The sequence below is a fragment of the Chamaea fasciata genome, unplaced genomic scaffold (genome assembly GCF_029207755.1).
Source record: "Chamaea fasciata isolate MVZ Bird 193981 ecotype frontalis unplaced genomic scaffold, bChaFas1.0.hap1 SCAF_2, whole genome shotgun sequence".
In the NCBI taxonomy this organism is placed as follows: Eukaryota; Metazoa; Chordata; class Aves; order Passeriformes; family Sylviidae; genus Chamaea; species Chamaea fasciata.
Window position 1 is genome coordinate 50,996,755 of NW_027094087.1, and position 7,018 is coordinate 51,003,772.

At 36.3% G+C, this 7,018-nt stretch overlaps 1 long non-coding RNA gene across 3 annotated transcripts; it reads left to right on the plus strand.

The window, feature by feature from the left end:
* Nucleotides 1-492: 492 nt before the first annotated feature.
* LOC136285940 (uncharacterized) lies at nucleotides 493-6,628 on the plus strand. Of its 3 annotated transcripts, none has more exons than XR_010719604.1 (4): nucleotides 493-560; nucleotides 3,484-3,602; nucleotides 4,457-4,536; nucleotides 4,987-6,628. It is a non-coding gene; the product is annotated as an uncharacterized lncRNA (long non-coding RNA). The 3 variants fall into 3 exon arrangements; XR_010719603.1 differs by having other exon boundaries at nucleotides 503-560; nucleotides 3,432-3,602; XR_010719602.1 differs by lacking the exon at nucleotides 493-560 and adding an exon at nucleotides 3,128-3,287 and having other exon boundaries at nucleotides 3,432-3,602.
* Nucleotides 6,629-7,018: the final 390 nt, after the last annotated feature.

Here is a 7,018-nt window from a genome sequence, read left to right on the forward strand (position 1 = left end):
ACAAATGAGATTAATGTGGCTCCACAATTCCCTGATGAAACACTGCAGACTGGATTAAAATGCTCTTTCTGCCAAAGGAATTCTCTGCTACAGCAATGTGTGACCGATGCATCAGAATGCTTTATTTATGTAACATTAGGTTGAGATTAAAAATGTCTTCTTTTTTTATGATTTTATTTTTAATAAAAGCGCTTGAAAAAGCTGTCTCTTGATAAATCTGCCAGAGCTATTAAGAAACAGTGCTACATGAAATTAAACCCTTGTTTCTTGTCCTGTTGCAGGCCCTGTTTCTGTGTGTGGCCCTAGGGAACCACTAGATAAATGTCTTCAGCCATGCTGCTACTGCTTCAGCCTTTCTGTTTGGCTTGATAATTTTTCTGCTGACCACAGATTCACAGCTCCAGGTGTGGGGATGGTGAGCTGCCCCTAATCATGTGCTTTGTGTTTGGGTTTGTTGTTTGGCCAAGTACTAAGGAAAGTCAAACCCCGTCAGGACCCCAAGGAGGACGCAGAACCAAGATGCATCACCTCCTTCTCTCTGCCTTGGTGGAAATCTTGGGGTAAGCTTCCATGTGATATGAGTGGCTTAGCCTGACAGACACTTTATGTAAACTGTGATATAAAGTGATAAGCTTGAATTCAAATCCTAGACTCAAAGTTTCTCTAAATATTGAAGGACTTTAAAACCAAGAGGAAAAAAAATTTATGAAATGATGTGTTAGTGCTCAAAGAGTGAAAGGTGTAGCATGATAAATAAATTACATATCAACGTTAGCAGAAAAATCTGATCAAATTAAATTAGCAGAAAAATGTAATTAAATTAAATCTCTCAAATGAAAAGCCCAGTTTTGTCTTAATAATCTTTGGGACCTGAGTTCACCCAAGAGCACATGTTCTTTTCTTGTATTTCAGACACTAAATTCGTTTTGTACTTTAATTATATCAATTGCCTATTCTGTTAGAATTGTATGATGCTCTCCTCTCCTTGTATCTTCTAACTTTCTATTGCTCATTCAAGCCTCTAATACTTTCTAATACTAGTAAGAAAACCAATACAATGTCACTTTTTATAGTCACAATGGCTACCTTTTTTACTGCTGAATGCAGAGGCAGTTCAGACAAAATTTCGTATCAGTCTTGGTAGAATTGCAGGTTTCCAATAAAACAGAGCACTTTGACAGAAGTACTAACAAACCCACAATGGATAAAAAGAATTCTACTTCCAAAAATCATGTTTTCTTATTTGTTCCTTCTGTCCTTTGGCTTGCCATAGGAAAATTAAAACCTTCCAGAACACATTTTGACTCCAAAGTAGCCAAACCAATGATAATTTTATTTCCTCATAACTTGTTTTAGAATATAATTAGAATTTTCTCTCTCTTGAAATCCATTCCTTCTGCAAGGCAAATTAATAATGTTTAGAAATTAACTGGCAGGTTTTCATTGTTACAGGATGTTTTGAAATGGTTCTCAAACTCTTTTATTTATTTCTATAGTAGTCTTGACTGGTCTAGGTATTATACCCTCATGTGATGTACTTCTGGTAAGGTTTGTTCTACAAGATTTTCTGCAGTGCTTGGAGATAAACACCACTGGAAAAAATACACTTGCAATGAACGAGTGTTGAAGTTAGTGCCTTTGACACTGTTTTGATCCTGAGCAATCGAGCCGTTTTACAGCAAAATCCTGAACAACCTGTAGTCCCCATGCATGGGCCTCTGTAGGAAGGGGTTTGTGCACAAGTGAATGCCACGTATTTCATAGGCAGGAATTCTCCATCACATTCCCTCAGCCCCAAAAGGCATATTTGGATCTGAATCAGTGACTGTGCCTTGAAGCATCTTCAAACTGCCTGCAGCCAGAGGACGTTTGGTTCAGGGAATCAAACTGCACCTGGTCAAATCAAATGCAAATACCTTGAGCAACCTGCTCAAAGTTTTCTTTGCTCTACCACCATGCTCTTGTGCTGCTAGATTATTTGCTAAGTTAATATAGCTGATCTAAAGACACTGAAGAACTTGGCCCACATTTAAAAGTAAAATTGGTTAGAAACCACAAGGAAACAGACATTTTAAATTATAAATCCACTTATAAACATATGTCCTTGATTAGCAACTGAGTATCTTAAAAAGGTGTCCTCGGGCTGTGTGGTTTGATGATCTTTTTAAGGACTTTAAATATTATAAAAATCCTAAGTCGTTTCTCTGCAAAAGGAATGACTGGCTGATTTTGGAGAAAGAAAAAAGCAAATTAAATGCTTCTACACAACTCTAAGTAAGAGTGCAGATTACAGAACATACTGCAAACATATAGATGGGACACACCCAATTGTACTTTCAATGTGTTCCATTTTTAATCTTCATAAAGAGCTGGTTTCAAAATGTAGTCCTCTGCTAATTACAGCTTGATGATTCTTGGCTGCATTCCCTCCAGATTAGGGTTTTGGCTATTATTTCTAGCTCAGGAAATGATGTAATGCTACTTGTTAGTTTCACTGTAATATTTAGGTAAAGGCTAGTGCTTTTCAGAAAACAGAGAAAATCACATGCTAAACTGTGCCCTGGTCCTCCCAGACAGACCAGGGAACCGCTCGCTCATGGCAGCTCTCAAAGTGTACCACACAGCTTGTTTTGACACATGTGCAGGGAATGCTGCATGACCAAGGCACCATGGGCACTGTCATCCCATCCCCAGCTGCATCTCAAGGCCCATAGACATGAGTAGAAGTGAACACAAGGCAGAGACAACCTGTGCTGAACCTCCAGACCATGCTGCTACATCCCTAGACATATCAAAATGTGTTTCTCAACAGATCGCTCACATCTGCTGCTCTGGGATGCACCCTGGGACAAAACATCATTTTTTACCATCAATAAATATGATACACACTACAAATTATATTCAATGAGCAATATATGCATTTAATCTAAATATAATTTTTCTTTTTAAGCACAGGCAGACTTAGAGACCATTGTATAGTTCCCCAAACAAAACAGCTCTATGCTAGTGTAAACAATGTGGAGTTTATTCACTAGCAGGTCAGTCCTGATGTGTTCTTTAATCTTTTCCCTTCTGCTCATAAAGTTTCTATCCACAGCATCTAAGACCTCTACTTCCCACATAAATCCCAGAAACTTTATGATGGCTTGACATAGTTCCAACGGTTTTATCCAGATCACAGTTACTATCAGAACTTGCAAGGAAATTACCAAAAAAATCTTATTCACATGAACCAGTGGAACAAGGGAAATATTGGAAGGACAATAAGGAGCAGAGATGAAGAGATGGTATGATATTTTGTGTTGTTTCTCTAATAATAGTTATGAGATAAAATGGTCATACGAAATATTGCCCTATTACATTGAAGTACATTTTCAGAAAAGGAAAAACCACTGTAATTTTTTGTAAGTTCTTTTGATGCATTTTCATAGTAATAAGGTGAAGTCTGATCATTTGGATAACAACAAAAACAACAAAATACAGGAGCAAAGTCAGCTGAAGCAATGAAAGACTAAACTATCCACGAGACTGCAAAGGTCAAGATAAACTTTTGTGTGCTTGCGATGCAGGGAGCATTATGACACCTACATAAGGTCAGACAGGTAAGTACAAGGAAGGTTTTGTGTGAATTAATTGAAATTTTGCCCAGGCACTTTTCTTTGTCAACATGGCATGATCGGTGATTCAGTCCAAGAAATCACTGGTTAGGAAAAGCAAATCCAGCAAAATTACTGGCAGACGATTTTAATTTTTTTTGTCCATGTGGTAATTAATAGATGGTAGAAATAATCATGTCTCTTCTCCACCTAAATCCTAATCTACTGGGCTTTTTTGTCTAATTCAGAAGCTCTGTCTGAAAATAATACTGCTAAAAGAAATTTTTTTTTTTTGAGACTGCAAATCCAGAATTGCTTCAAAAGGGAAAACTGCTTTAAAACAGGCTATTCTGGATTATAAAAAATAAAGGGCATAAAATCTAATCTACCATTTAATTCACTAGTTTTGCTGTGTTACTTGTCCTTATACAGGTTGTGAGTTTTATCAGTTTATTTAGTACTGAAAATTCATTAAGACAGAGAATTAATTTCTGGCTCATCAACACCTTGCAAGCAGCCTACCATAAATGCTGTATTAAGTTTGAGAGAGTCCCTACTCAGTGTTCAACCATACAGATGGTCAGCTAAATCTCATGGCACTGCTTGCAATCTCCAGTCAAAAATGTAATCATAAAAACCTGCTTCTAGCCAAGCTGAATATTTGGTATTAAAAGGGTACATTTCATTTTCATGGTTAAATGAACCTCACATGGTCAGGTATTCACTTGACATTACCAAGCATATGAACAAAGTCTCCATCCATTTTAAAGCAGCTGAATTTTAGAAAATGTAGTATGAAAAACAGACATAGTTCAGAGCAAAGGTATTCAGATCTGGATGCATTTCTTATAATATTTCAGAGAAATTCTTTACAGACTTACAAGGATTGGATCTCTTCGCTTTTTTCACTTCTACATACTTTATTTGGATTTTTGTGCATGTAAGTGTGAGTTTCCAGAATGTTATTATATTTTACTGTGAGTCATCTGAGAAATAACAACATTTATATGTTTTCCAGCTTTTACAATGTCAAGCTTTTGAAAAATAACTACTCAGTGTTCCCAGATTCCTGTAATTATATCACTATCAATTTGTTCATATTTGTATGTTTAGATTACCATGCATTTTTGTAAAAGATGTAAAAGAAAAATTAACTATTTGAACAGGTACAAAATCTCGAGGTTCTAGCACTAAAAATACAAATAGTTCTGGGACACTTTGTAAATCACTTTTTTTTTTTTTGTAATATTTCTACATTACCATATGTTTTTCTGCATGTTTGTTCAGTTTATTTTCACAATTTTTAGTGTCAAATATTCTCCTCTTCAGAGAAATAAGATGAATACAAGTCCAATGAGAGCTGGTCATATTTATTTTTTTTTTCCCTCAGGTCATAAACTCATCGTTTGATCAGTTGTTTTACTTGAATTTCCTCTTATCTATCTGAAGAAAACTCAGAATCAAAACCTTTGCAAAAAACTAAAAGAACTTCCTACTCTTCATGTAAAACAGCAATCCCACCCCAGGGAAGGGCTTCCCAGAGTGGAAAAAAAATCCACAGGGACAACAATGGTGACTTCTCTCCTCCTTTCTTTAGGGGTAAGCTTGATTCCCTACAAGCTTTTCAAAAACCTTCTCCTCACTCCACTTAACCATCATACCCTCCCTGTGACCTGAAAAATTGTCTTCATCTCCTCCTTCTCCCTGGGCTCTAAAACATCTGTAAGACATGAATGGAGCAGACTGAGTGACAATTGTGAGTTTTTAGAGAAACCACTGAAAGACCAAAGGTTAAAAGAGATTTCAACTAGCAACCATAAGAGTGAGAGGAAGATGAACACGGAGCCAATTAAAGCCTGAACAAAACAAATAAAAACATCAGAAAGCATCTTTCTCCTCAAACTAGCGTTTGATGCAATTATGCTCATTTTCAAAGCAGTACACAAACATTAATTATTTCTCACAATGCACCAGTGAGATTTGAAAAAATGTCACTTAATGCTAGCCAATAAAGTAATAAGGAAGACAAAGACTTTTCTTTTTCAAACGCATTAGGACAAAAGTTCACAGTGAGGGACTGTGATGGAATTTGAGCTGTTTATGAACAAAGAAAGGCAACAGTGAAACTAGTGATAATTGCCACAGCAATAAGATGCTGAAATCTAGTAACTAGGAACTGGCCCTCTAATCAGAGTCAGTCAGCCCAGAGTCCCTTGGAAGTCCTTGGAAGAAAATAGTGACTTCTAAGTGCAGTTCACCCCACATGTATTTCTGCCTTTGAGCACATCTGGAGGGGTCCACAACTCCTTTGGGCTATAAGAAGGGCCCAACTGAGATTAGGGACTTTGTCCTGATTTCTGCATTATTAAATGAGGAGACAAAACTGAATTGCTTTGTATATTTTTGCTGCCTTTATCCTTTTATACTGGGAGCTTTCTTGAAAAGGCCGTGTTTCATTATGTTTTTATTCAGTGCAGGTAGTACAGTGTAGCTTTCACCTCTGCCTAGGGTTCACAAGAGTTACCACATGGCTGATACATTTCTGAAAAAAGAATTTCCTCCAGAGACTGACAATTAAAAATCAGCTCTTCTGAATACATGTGATATGACAAATACCTTGAGAAAATGGGGAAAGAAAGGTGAATGTGGCAATAATTCAGCTGTATGATAGCATAATGGAGCATAGGTAATAATCTGTATAGTTTGGGTTCTTTTGCTGCAACTATGAAATGGTTTTGTCTTTTAACAGGAACAAAAAGTCATTTTTTGTAATGACTAAAGACACTAGTACTCCTAGAAAAACATAAAACACAGTGAAATTGTGCAAAGTGCCTAAATTGTGGTATTAATCCAAATTAAACATTATTATTTTGATTTCTAACAATTCAGTGATATAAACCAACTTTGTCGAAGGAGAGCATTTTACATCAAGTTAAGTATTAAAGTAATGGAGTTGATATGCTTTATGCTTGGAATTTTCCAGAGAAAATTCAGACTCAGTCTCATACTTCTTTTTTCCCCAGTAAGACTTTTTTTCCCAGTTTGTTCTGTTAGACTGTGGAATACCTTTGTTCAGTAGTCAATAAAAATTGGCTAATTATTTTGGATTTAGCTAAAGTGTGGCATTATGGTAGTCTAGGGTACAATTGTCCAACAGCAGCATTCCTCATGACAGTAGCTTCTCTACGGAATTGCTGGATATGATTCTAGTGAAGTTCAAGTGCACAGTACAAAAAAACCCAGCTAATTCAAGATATTTATGACTTTCAGAAAGGAGCAAACCAAGGCCCAGACAGAATATGCAGTAAACCAAAATGAACATTTAAGCCCAGAGTTTTCACTTCATATTTTAAGATCAGGTTTTTAAAAAATTATTCATTGCAAACCTCTCCTGAACTCCCATTATTAAGTTATCTGAATCA